General features: G+C 40.5%; 1 protein-coding gene across 1 annotated transcript in view; it reads left to right on the top strand.

Moving 5' to 3' along the window:
• SEZ6L (seizure related 6 homolog like) overlaps positions 1-13,634 on the top strand; it is a 387,992-nt gene that overhangs the window by 223,567 nt on the left and 150,791 nt on the right. The window lies entirely within an intron of this gene.

The following is a 13,634-nucleotide window of genomic DNA, read 5'->3' on the forward strand; positions in this document are numbered from 1 at the left end:
GCCGCGAAGAGAAGAAACGGAGCGGATGGGAGGTGAGTTTATTGTCATTTATTTGTATTTTCAGCGCTCATGTCCGCGGGGCAGGAGGGACCCGCTGCAGATTCTACATGTAGAATCCGTAGCGGGCCCGATTTTCCCCGTGGACATGAGGCCTTAAGGTCCATTTAGACGCAAAGATGAAGGTTTTTTAAACTTGCTCAAACGACCGTTTGAGTGACCGCTTTGAGCAATCATTTTGCATAAACTATTAAGTAGCTACTCAGCTACGTAGTATCTTATTAGCGTGCAAATGAAGCCTTTCACTGAATGCAGATAACAGCTAGAGGCCTGTTATCTGCATTCAGCTTCATTGTTCTCTAGCGAGATAGCTGCTGAAAAAATGCTATCAGTGCTACCTGCGGAGAACTCAGCGTGCGGTCCTGATAAGCAGGAACGACTGTTTTCAAGCTGGTTTGAAGTCAGCAATGAATGAATAGTGCACGATGGGCGAGCGTTTAGATACAGCGATTAATGGCTTTTGAGCGAATTTTGAGCGATAATCGTTGTGTGTAAGTGGGCCTTAACACATTTTTTCTGGAGCTAAGATTTTATGGGCTTGCATAGAAACCTTGTACGGTATATTTTATGTTGACTGCATAATGTTAGAAATCACAATTGTAAATTATCATCAGCTTATACAAACGAATCACCACTGGTTGTGTTAGGTCTATGATCTTTGTATGTGTCTACTGTGAGTATTTATCAGGTTCGAACAGGCCCACACGGTAACAGGGAAATCATCCAGTGTGCTCTGAGTCAGAAGTGGGCCTCCAGACCCCCCACGCTACATGAATGGCACACAGAACAGTACACCAACTATATTGCGTATGGATAGACAGCGTACTGCATTTCAGAAAGGTAGCATTTGCATGTACCTGCGTAGTGGGGCCCCAAAATGATTTTTTCTAATTGGCCCTATGCACTCCAGTCCAACACTAGTATGTATACCCATGTATTGTGCATATGTCTGTGTTGTGCAGCTTCAGCAGAACACTAAGTGACATCAGTGAAAGGGTATTCTTTTAGTAAGCCTTGATGTATAGGGCAGTAATATGCAAACGTAGTTGTTATTGCCAGTGGTGTTATGGACCTGTAGTATACATATATCTTGGAAACTTGCATTTTGGGGACCAGAGTGAAATAATTGACAACCCAGTTCGTAAAAGGAACCTAAAAGATCAATTTTTACTGAATATGAAAATCTGCCCAGAGTTACAATTTTACACATTAAAATCAAAATTATAGGAAGTATTTGCCAATATTGTTTAAGATGACACAACTAGAGATGAGCGAGCATACTCGCTAAGGGCAATTACTCAATCGAGCATTGCCCTTAGCAAGTACCTGCCCGCTCGGAAGAAAAGATTCGGGCAGGGAGCAGCGGGGGGGAACGGAGGGGAGATCTCTCTCTCTCTCTCTCGCTCTCTCCCCCCAGCTCCCACCTGCTCACTCCCACAAACTCACCGCTCACCCACGCCAGCACCTGAATCTTTGCTCCCGAGCGGGCAGGTACTCGCTAAGGACAATGCTCGATCGGTAATTGCCCTTAGCGAGTATGCTCACTCATCACTAGACACAACCAATTGTTGTAACATATGTAGACAAACATTACATTAAATGTAACAAAGTTTTTTCTGAGTACAGACAAACCATTGACACATTAGTAGCAAGGCTGTAAAATAAATATGATATTTCAAGTCATGTATTCAAATTTTGTTACTAACCTTTCACTTGACTAATTTACATATGAAAAAATAAAGCAACATACAAAGTCCAAGCTTTATATAGGGACATTATACAACATCAGTGGCGCGAAGTAGGATTAAAATTATTTTTAAGCTTCTTTCTCATCTGCATGTCCCTATCCCATCCTTCAGCTCTGTTATAGGAGCCAAACAAGAACAGCAGGAGTGCCAGGTTTAGCACATGCCAGACCCAAAAGGCTCCTGATGGACCTCATTGACTATTATGGCATCTGGCGCATGCTTCCCAGGATTTTCCCAGAAAAAGTAGAATAGCATGTGTGCTATTTTGTCCAGGATTTTTAACCAGATCTGTGCCGTTGGCTATATTTGGAGCCTCCGGCGGAGATGTAGGCATAGCCCAATTCCTTCAGCCTCCAAATATTATTTTTAACTAAAAGATGTATTTGAATATATTGTTTTTTTTAGTAGCTCAGTTAAAGTCACTTTTTGTGAACTGGTTTTTAGAAGTAGCAGTTAGTATACGTTTTACAACATATATGGTAATTTGAAGAAAATTTTTTCAAGTTTTAGTATGGCAGTAAGAAAACTTTATTATGAGGGTAGTATGACACTTCACAAATATATTACTCCTGTGATTAATTCCTATATCTAACTACTGAATCCTTTAAGAGCACTCTCAAAGGGTTTTTATAATGCTTGGACAGATTAGTGGCAAATGAAGACCTGGCCGCCAAAGGACACGATGGCTGATACTGTCAAAGCTGATAATGGCATGGAGATCACACAACTGAAAGAAGCATTAAATTAATAGTGCATTAAAAGAGGTATAGGGGCGAAGGACGAGAACATTATTCTCCCACTATATAAGGCACTTGTCAGGCCTCACATGGAATACTGTGCACAGTTCTGGACACTGGTGCTCAGGAAAGATGTTGCAGTGCTTGAGGGGGTTCAAAGAAGGGCAACTAAATTAATACATGGAATGAAGGGACTGGAATACCCAGAGAGGCTATCAAAGTTGGGATTATTTACCCTAGAAAAAAGATGGCTGAGGGGTGATCAAATAACTATGTATAAATACATGAGGGGACAATACAAGGATTTCTCCCATGATTTGTTTACACCCAGCACTGCATCGGTAACAAGAGGGCATCCTCTACGTCTAAAAGAAAGCAGGTTTCATCACCAACACAGAAAAGGGTTCTTTACTATAAGAGCAGTGAGACTGTGGAACTCTCTGCCTGAGGACGTGGTAATGGCAAAATCCATAAAGGAGTTTAAGAAGGGACTAGATGTCTTTCTAAAGCGGAAGGATATTACAGGATATAAATTTTAGGTGACCAGCGGGTTGTTGATCCGAGTCTTACAGACAGGTAAGAACTATTAGAGGTTGATCCAGGGATTATTCTGATTACCATTAGGAAGTCGGGAAGGAATTTTTTTCCCCAAAAGAGCTAATTGGCTTCTGCCTCTTGGGGTTTTTTGCCTTCCTCTGGATCAACAAGGAGGTTGAATCAGGCTGATCTAGATAGACATTGTCTTCATTCGGCCTAATATACTATGTTACTCTGTTAAGCAGTGCAAAACCGAAAAACATTGAGGGAGCTCGCCTTTAGGGAGCATTCAGACGACCGTATATCGGCCGCATATTCATGCCGGCCGATATACGGCGTCCCTCTCTGCAGGGGGAGGAGGCTGGAAGAGCGGGGAGCAGTGCTTTGAGCTCCCGCCCCCTCTCTGCCTCCTCTCCATCCCCCTGCACTATTTTCAATAAGAAGAGGTGGGAGGGGTGGAGCTAATTCACGGAACTTAGCCCCAATCCCCGCCCCGCCTTCTCTCATTGCAAATAGTGCAGAGGGGTGGAGAGGAGGCAGAGAGGGGGCGTGAGCTCAGAGCACTGCTCCCCGCTCTTCCAGCCTCCTCCCCCTCAAGAGAGAGACGCCGTATATCGGCCGGCGTGAATACACGGCCGATATACGGTCGTCTGAATGCGCCCTTAGGGTCGTGAATGACTAAACGGCTAACAACAACAGAGAAGTACTAGCAATGAGTGCTTACCATGGCTGACCAACAGTGTTTTTTAACATCTACTGGAAGATCTGATCGGCACCACACCAAGTCGTACACACGGAAAACATACAAAAGAGTATTCAAGCTCAACTATTAGACCCGTTAGTAGCATTTTTAAATGAAAAGTTAATATCCCACAGACAAGGGTTTTTTCTAGCAGAATACTTTGCTTCTCAGGTTCAAACGTTATGAAGAGATTAGAACTCCTCTCCAATGACCTTGTTAGTATTTTACTTTTCTTTCACGTAAGACAATATCAGATGAGACAAGATCTATAGAAACCACTATAAAGACGTGGGAATTCTGTGCACACAACCTGAAGCAATACCACGCAGTCTTCAACAATAACAACACTAACATTCAATCTGACAGCGTGTAGCGGGAAGCTTCACACTCCATAGTAAGTTTGACATTGTTATCTATACACACTATGCAGAATAGAACTGACCTGCATTCAGAATAAGGAAGCATATGAAGAATAACAATAAGGAGCGATAGTCTCCATGTATAGAGTTTAATTCTGGATGTGCAGTATAGGAACGAGAGGAATAACAAGGAGAGGCAGCTTGACTTATATTACCTCAGAGCCCAATGAATCTTCCTCCTAAAAGGTCTATACTTTCTCAAGATGCTATGGGAATTGGAAGTGACAGATAAAATGCAGTAGAGAGAATTAGCTAGGCTTTTATCATTTTTATTCTGGCTCTTAATACTTCATTGTAGGTAATCATATAGACTATATTTATGTCTTTTTATTTCTTACCCAGTGTTTGTCATTTTAGGTATAGAAGTGTCTGTAGGTTCTACCAGCTCACTATTATTCACCTAAACTGTTCTTCTAACTCATTAATACATCACAGCCAATGCTTCCAAGAAGCATTAAAAGTAGAGATGAGCGAGCGTACTCGGATAAGCACTACTCGCTCGAGTAATTGGCTTTATCCGAGTATCGCTGTGCTCGGGTCTAAAGATTCGGGTGCCGCTGCGGCTGACAGGTGAGTCGCAGCGGGGAGCAGGGGAGAGCGGGTGGGAGAGAGGGAGAGAAAGATCTTACCTCCGTTCCTCCCCGCTCTCCCCTGCAGCTCCCCGCTCCGTGCCGGCACCTGAATCTTTAGACCCGAGCACAGCGATACTCGGATAAAGCCAATTACTCGAGCGAGTAGTGCTTATCCGAGTACGCTCGCTCATCTCTAATTAAAAGGGGTTGTCTCATGAAAAATAATGTTTCTAGTTAAATCCAGCCCATATTGCTAAACAATGTTTTGTATTTACACTTATTAAAAACTATTTGTTTCCCCATATATTCCAGGACTAATGTTAGAAAAGCGCAACCTGCTGCTTCTATTGAGGAGCCTTTCTGTCTCCAGTCCACCTTAATAAATGTGCTTAATTGCTTCAATGCAAGACTAAGTAGGTGTGACTGCCTTGGAACATTTACTAAGGGAAGCAAGACTGAGCAGGTGGAATATTTATTGAGGTGGACACAGAACAGAGACAGCAGGTGGCGCTTTTCTAATATTAGTTCTGGAATATTTACTGATAGAAACCTTTTTTTTTTATTAAGTGTAAAAACAAAACTGGTTATAGATTTACCTATAAACAATATTTTTCATTGGAAAACCCTTCAACCCATTTCCCCTGCAGCCAGTTTTGGCCTTCTTAACCAGGTATCATTTTTCAAATCCGGCATGTGTAATTTTATGTTGTAATAACTTTGAAATGCAATTACTTATGATTCTGAGTTAGTTTTTGTTGACATATTGTGTTTTATGTTAGTGGTGAATTTTGGTTAGTATACTTTGAGCTTTGTAAGAAAACCCCCTAAAATTATAGAAAATGTTGAAATATTTGCCATTTTTAAACTCAGATTTTTTTTTGCTTGTAAGACAGAATCATAACATGCAAAATAGCCAATAAGTAACATTTACAATATGTGCACTGTACGTTGGTGCCATTTTGATATTGTCCTTTAATTTACTTTGGATGTCAGAAAGCGTGTAAGTATTGGGGATGTTTTTGATGGAAATATCCAAAATTCCTTTTTTGAAGGGACCAGCTCATTTTGGGATCAGAAATTGACAGGTCTGCATAATAGAAATCCCCCATAAATCACCTTATTTTAAAAAGTGTACATTATGGGGGATTTTTAGCCAAATATTCCATCCATAGTGTCCAGGAAAAAAATGGAAGGTTTTAGTAATGTATCTATAAGAATATAGTTCCTCCAAATGAAAGATTTTTTTTTTCTGTTCACACTTAATGTTTGTGAGGATGTTTCGGAGCTTTGAAACAATGCCTTGGTTATACCAGCGCTCGATAAAAAGGAGTTCTATATTTGTTTCAAGTAGTTATAATCAGATTAGAAAGACACTCCTTTGACTTGGTTTCAACCTGGATTCAAATACATTTTGTTAACAAGAATATTCCAATGTGCGGTTGTTACTAGTAGAAAAGTAGACTAGAAGAACACCAGACCTACATCATCTATTGAGCTGTTTGAGGGTTTGATTTCTGCAGGACAAGTTGCCATTTTGATTTGTACCATTTTAGGATGAATGTGACTTTTTGGTAATTTTTTACAGTGTGTTTTTGGAGCTGAACAAAAAAACGCAACTGTATTCTTTTTTTCCGCATGCTGTTGACCCTGCGGCATAAATGATATGTTATTCTTATTCTGTGGGTCATTACAATTCTGGTGATACCAAATTTATGTTTTTTTTTTCTTTTTAGATTTTACTACTTTGGAACAATAAAGTTTTCATAGAAAATTATTGTTTTAGCATTGCCATATTTTGTGACGCAGTGATTTTTGCTTTTTGGGGGGGGGGGGGTTAACAGCATTCACTATACAGGATACATAACATAATAATTTTATGCTACTAATCGTTATGAATGGGTTGATACACAATTTTTGTATTTTTAAAATTAGCATTTTTCTAACAATAGCGTTTCATTGGCAAAATGGTGCTTTTAGCACTAATTCTTTTGAAGGAACAGGGTTCGCATTTGAAAACATTCTTTTTACCACATTTGACTTGAAGTTGTGATCCATTCACAGCTTAGATAATACACTGTACTACATACATTGCCGAGGGTATTATCTGATATTGTCAGTTCATCATTGACAGTACAGTCTGCTACTGTCACTGAGGAACCGACACTTACAAGCCACCATACATGGCAGACCCGGAGGCCATGGCCATGGCAACAATTATCATCCTATGATATCATCGTGGAAATACCCATGGGGAGAAGGAGGAAGCCCTCTCCAGCTCCAATCCCTCAAAATGCCGCTGTCTGCATAAATAGAGGCATCAAAAGGATTAAATCACCAAGATCGGAGCTAAACTCCATCCTGGTAGTTGCAGCGGGACAGTAGCTGTGAGTTATAGCTACGATCCCACTCTTCTTACTGGAGGCTCAGTAATCCACGTTGTAAATCTACAGCCCAATACAGGACCTACTGGCCGGCTGCATCGTACATGTACAGCACGTGTCAGGAAAGGGTTAAAGAAGGAATGGACCTATACATGTAACCAGCTTGTGTATAGGCAAGGTTTTATGACTTTTCTAGTTTACTTATCTTCCTTTTCTACCTTTTGGGGTGCATTCCCTCCTTCTAAAAAAACTGCATCTGTTATGTGAAACTAAAACCTAGGATCAAACGTACAAACTTTAACCATTAGCATTAAACTGTTTTCTTTTTGGGTCCCTAAAAAGTTAATCACAGAAGCCAGTGTAAACAAAGCTTAAACTGGAAAGAAAGAGAGTGCTGCAAAGCTAGGCTCCATTAAGAACAATGCAAGCGTTATAACGCGATTAGCGCAGCACTCGGAATGCCGCGCTAATCGTGGTAAAAAGCTCCTGTGTGAGGGAGGCCTTATGGGGTAATTTGCAGCTCTCAGCAAGGGTTGAGTCCAGCTTATTCAGAAAGACCTGGTAACCCCACCTGTATGACCGAACTGATAGTATGCAGTGTAGTAGCTGGAGGACTAAGAAAACTACTAATCACAAAATATGGGTGAGGCTAGTAGGTCCTCATAAATTAACTGGACTCCTCTCTTACTAGGAGCTGCAGGAACAACCTGCAGGTTCTTAGAAACCACTCTACATGAGAGCCACGATTGAAGTCCCTAAGCCAGAAGTTAAGTCCATATAGTAGATCACAGAATTCTTTGATACCTACTGAAACTTTGAGCCATCTAATCCCCGATTTAGCAATATCAAATTGGAAACGATTAGGAATAAAAAAAAGTATAGGACCTTATGTTGCCAGAAGAGAGGAAATCCTTTGATGTGCGACAGTCATGCTTTCAGGTACCTGATGGTGATAAGCTTCAATATATTAGAATTAAATGCTTCCTTAAAAAAACTATCCGATTACCAACTAAATAATACCTTCAGAAATCATAACTAGGCTCAACACGCAACCAAAAATGACCAAATCAGAAGGAAAAAGCTTCTATGATATGCTATGTGGAAGAGTGGTTGGGGGCTACAATCCACAAAAGGAGCAGCCATCCTAGAATCCCAACTTAAGGTACAGATGAGGTGGTATTTTACTCCTCACTTAATGGCAGATTGTTTTAAAAAAAGGGAGCAGCATATGCTGGAGGGAATGGAACCAAAAAGGCACATTATCACGTCTATTCTTGTCTTGCCAAAAGTGCTAGAATTCTGGGATCGAATATTTGCACTTTTAAAAGAGATACAGAAAGTGAATGTCCCAAGGTCTTCAAAAATGGTTCTACTGCTACTAAATCTAGATAGTTTTCCCAAGCCTACTAGATATCTGATAGGACATGCTCTCATGATGGCTAAGACACTTGCCTCCAACAATAGAGGAGTTAAAAAGCATATGGTGGAACATTGCCTTTATTAAAAAATAGTTGGCCATACGCACCAATTCATACCAGAAGTATCTAGATGTGTGGGGAGGGTGGATGACATGTAAGGAAAAGTGAAAGTCACAGAAGAAGAAACAAGATGCCAAGTTGTTGTTGATTGTGTTATATGTTGAAACTGATGTCATGTATACTTATAAGAACAACGTTTTCTTTGGAGACTATGCAGCGAGCTATGATATAATTGAGAGCTATTAGCATACCAGCATCAAGAATGTCTATCTATGAATGATGCTTTGTAATTTCTATGACGCTTATATTCTTAAATATTGCATTGAGATGTATAAGTTTGATAATTCTCCAATAAAAATACTAGTGGAAAAAAACCCACTGCACATAACCCCAAAAGTGGCATAATGCTGCAATCAGCATGTCTGACACGACTTTAGTGAGGACAGTATAAATGCATATAAAAGGAGTCTTTTCCAAGTCCAACTCTATGATATGACCTACAGAATGATAATGCTAACAGCAAGGCTAAATTTGAAAAAAGACAAATTTTCCTTTCCAGAGTTTGGCATTTGAACTAATGTCCCATATGCTTGATGGACTCTATCACTTTAACTATGACTAATGCCTAACTCGTTGCCCCTCTTTGTTATATGTATTTATCTTACTTTCAGAAATCTTTTGATCACATCATTAAAGATAGTTCAACCTCATAACTACAGCTCCAAATATGGTGCCTAAAATGGTCTAGAATAATGAACGAGGATTCATGGAAACGTTTTAACATCTTTTTGAACCTCAGCACTTTTTAATGAGGCCAGAGGAAACTCAACTAATTGACAATATAACAGTGATGGATTCCCTGAAAAGCGAATACCTACAGTACTGTGCAAAAGTTTTAGGCTGATGTGAAAAAATGCTGCAAAACAAGAATGCTTTCAAAAATAGAAGTGTTCATAGTTTATTTTTGTAAGTTAACAAAGTTCAAAGTGAATGAACAAAAGAGAAACCTGAATCAAATTAATATTTGGTGTGAGCACTCATTGTATTCAAAACAGCATCAATTCTTCTAGGGATTGTGACATTAGTGGACAACTGTGGGCAGTCACACATTTCTGTTCAAATGCATGGACAACCATGTAATCCTTCTAAGTGTCAAGTCTTCCACCACAGAAGTTGTTCTTTAGACTTTATTCACATAACCGTATGCGTTTATACGTTCACCTGTACGCGCCATATAACTGCATGAATGAAGAATTGCCAGGATCGAGTCCCGATCTTAATTAGCGTATTTCATGCCACAAAATATGCTGATGCGATGAAAACCATCGATCGGCAGAAATCCTCAGAATGACTAGTAATGCTTAAATAGGGCCAGCTGTCTTCTTTTCCCAGCCTTGTACACAGGATAACTCCATCCACCTCCTTTTTTCCAGCTTCCTTTGAAGTCTATAGGAGCTTCCTGCGTATCTCAGCAAAGATAGGGCAAGACCTATCTTTTGACGCAGTGTATAAAATCAGGGACCGAAAATGGTCGCGTATGTGCTATTTTTCCCGGCGCAAAAATCATTCATCTGAATGAATACACTGAAATGCAATGCTTCACATGGTGATCATGTTTGGGCAATTTTTTTTTTTTACGTGGCTAAATATGGCTGTGTGACTAAGGCCTTACAGTAGTTTTGCACTCTATCGAATATAAATGAAACCTCCTTCTATAATCTTAACATGCCCTTATGCATATTCCATTTGTAGTAAACATTAACTTTTTAATTCATTCTGATAGTTACAATGTACTACAGTCCTGTAAATCAAGGTATCACAATGTGCCAATAATTTTGATCATTGCTATATATGTACATCACAAAATAGTAATCTCATTCAGATTCAAGTGAGGCTAAGTACAGGAGTCAAGATTGCCTTTGCAGTTTTAAAATATGAAACCCAAAAGTCATCAACTTGATATTTGTTGGGTTCTATGTTACATTGAAAATAGCCTGAAATAGCTTTAGGCCTCATGTCCACGGGGAAAATCAGGCCCGCTACGGATTCTACATGGAGAATCTGCAGCGGGTCCCTCCTGCCCCGCGGACATGAGCGCTGAAAATAGGAATAAATGACAATAAACTCACCTCCCATCCGCTCCGTTTCTTCTCTTCGCCGCGGCGTCATCTTCTCTGCGTCGCGGCCGGATCTTCTTTCTTCGGCTCGGCGGATGCGCATGATGACGTCGGTGACGTGCCCCGCGCATGCGCCGTCCCGAAGAAAAAAGATCCGGCCACGACGGAGAGAAGATGGCGCCGCGCGAAGAGAAGAAACGGAGCGTGTGAGTAAATCCCGATTTTTGTCTCTCTTTTGGATCCGGACGGCTTCCATAGGCTTCAATAGAAGCCCGCGGGAGCCATCCCCGCGGGAGACCCGCATGAAAATGGAGCATGGTCCAGATTTTTTTCATGCTCCATTTTTTTTTTAAATCCCTTTTATTGACCATCCGCGGGTATTTATCTACCCCGCGGGTGGTCAATGCATCCCTATGGGATGCGGATCCGCGGGCAGGAGAAGAGTTAAAATCTGCTGCGGATTTTAATTCTTATTTTGCCCGTGGACATGAGCCCTTAGAAGGTTAGTTTCAATATGGATGGATGGATGGATGGATGGATAGATAGATAGATAGATAGATAGATAGATAGATAGATAGATACAAAATATGAAGCAGCATATCCATCATATCTATAAGACAACTTGCTTACCGCAGTGGGTTTAATTATAACACAGACACTCAGCCCTGGTATACATCTAAATAGTCAGTATATAATGGCAAGATACCAGTGATAGTGACTACAAAAGAGTTACCTCAAGTGATCCCAGGAGTCATCGTCTATGATTGCCGATGTCCACTTTCCCTTTGTCCCAACCCAGACCATCATAAAGATTTCTTTCTGTCGTGATTCTTCTCTGCAGACTTTCCTCTGTCCTTCTGCTACTCCCAATGCCCCTCTCATTGTCCTCTACATAGTACTAGTGTCCCCACATAGGAATAATTCCCCTATAGTGCCCACCATAAGAAATAGAGCCTCTTTTGTGTCTTGCAGTAATTGTTCTTTATATTGTGCCTCTACAGTGTAACTGCTCCCCTTATGACCCTCCATCCTAATAATGCCCACTTTGTGCCTCTGAAAACTCACACCTCTGTTCCCTTAAAGTAATAATCCCCTTTGCATGCCCTCGTAAAGTAATTGGGCTTTGTGAGGATGCGGACACAGCTGAAAGCACTGCTAGTGGCAGAGGGCTCCACTGCCAGTGAGCCCAATACAGGAGCACCATTTCCCCTGTGGTTAAAGTGACCCTGTTTAGTAGTTTTAGTTATGTAGCTAGTAATTGTTGGTTACAATTTGCCTAATAGTTCTTCTCATGTCAAGCTGTTGTATTGATTCTTACATATATCTGCTTATATGTGTGTAAATTACTTTAGAAGACATTGTAAAAAGCATTGCTTCTTTAACTCGCTACAGCTTAAGGTTTAGTGACCATTTTTTGGCCGCTTTGCTTACGATGTGGAGGAACTGTACCACATCCACATGTGTCTTGGCAATTTTTTCTGTATAATTAGAAAGTCATAGATATTGAAAAACTGCCTTCAAGACAAAGGGGCACGGCTTAAAGATGAAGCTTAAAGTGCGACAATGCTCTCCAAAATTCTGATGCAAAAATTGCCATAAAATAGGCCGTACAAGATATGATATAAGGAAGTGTCTAATATACAAGCAAGATGCACCAACTCTATCTCTGAGACTGAGCCATTGTAATACATTTGGTGCATTTTATGCTTGGTCCAGATTTGAGCAGTCTAAATTTTAAGAGGGCATTAATAAATCTGCCTCATTATCTCTAATTTGTGGACTTCAGTAAGCTCACCTTTCTAATTGTTCCAGATTAGTATAGAGGTTGTTTTGTAAGTAATTTAAACTGTTTTATTATTGCAGTTTACAAAGCAGTAGAAAATTGATCAGCTCAAAGGTTAACGTGCCTTGCTATACTCAGCCACCTCGAAATGTGTTCATTACAAGGTAATACTGATAAGTCCTTGGCTTTGACCACAAAAATTGACATTGAACAATGAAATTTCGCGATTATAATACATAGTCTTCTTGAATATCAGCGCACTTCGGACGGCTATGTGGCATCTTATTCAACCCATCCAGATAGAATTCCTTTGATTGGGCAGAAAACCAGGCATCAGCCACTAAAACTGCATCACAAATGGAGTCAAATGTCATTCCCTAAAGGGGGTTCTTCAAATTAAAAAACAGATGATCGTCTGAGGGAGCTAGATCAGGCGAATAAGGAGAATGATCCAGCACCTCGAAGCCCAGGTCAGACAAGTTTGCTTCGTGTGATCGCTGTTGTGTGGGACTAGGCATTGTCGTGCAAGAACCAGACACCTTGGTTGAACTTTCTACACTTTTTAGACTTCAATGGCTGCTTCAATTTATCCAAAGGGGTTGTGTAATATACAGCCATGATAGTAGGGGGCCCTCTTGGCAGGTACCTTCCTCATGTCCACATGATCATGAATTATGGATCCAAATTTTTCTCTGGAAATGTTTTAGAGCCTTCCAGAATCATGTCATGAATTGCATTTTTGATTTCTGGAATAGTCACCACTGGACGTCTCCCAGAACTGTCTTCATCACGGTGTTGTAGTGGTCCAATTTAAATTTGTTAATCCGATTTTGCACTGTGGAGTGCAAACGTACTCCAAGTCCATGTCACTAAGTGTTTGCACCATTTGCAACATTCCACCGTGAATGTTTTTGACCAACACATCTTTCCTAAACAGGAACTTCATCCACCATGTTGTCCTGAAACCTGTATAACATAAGAATAGTACATGCAATCATGCCAAAATCTTCTCACAAAGTATTGCAAAGATTGAGTTTTCAAGTGATATATCTTTGATTGATGG

The sequence above is a fragment of the Eleutherodactylus coqui genome, chromosome 5 (assembly GCF_035609145.1).
Source record: "Eleutherodactylus coqui strain aEleCoq1 chromosome 5, aEleCoq1.hap1, whole genome shotgun sequence".
Lineage (NCBI taxonomy): Eukaryota > Metazoa > Chordata > Amphibia > Anura > Eleutherodactylidae > Eleutherodactylus > Eleutherodactylus coqui.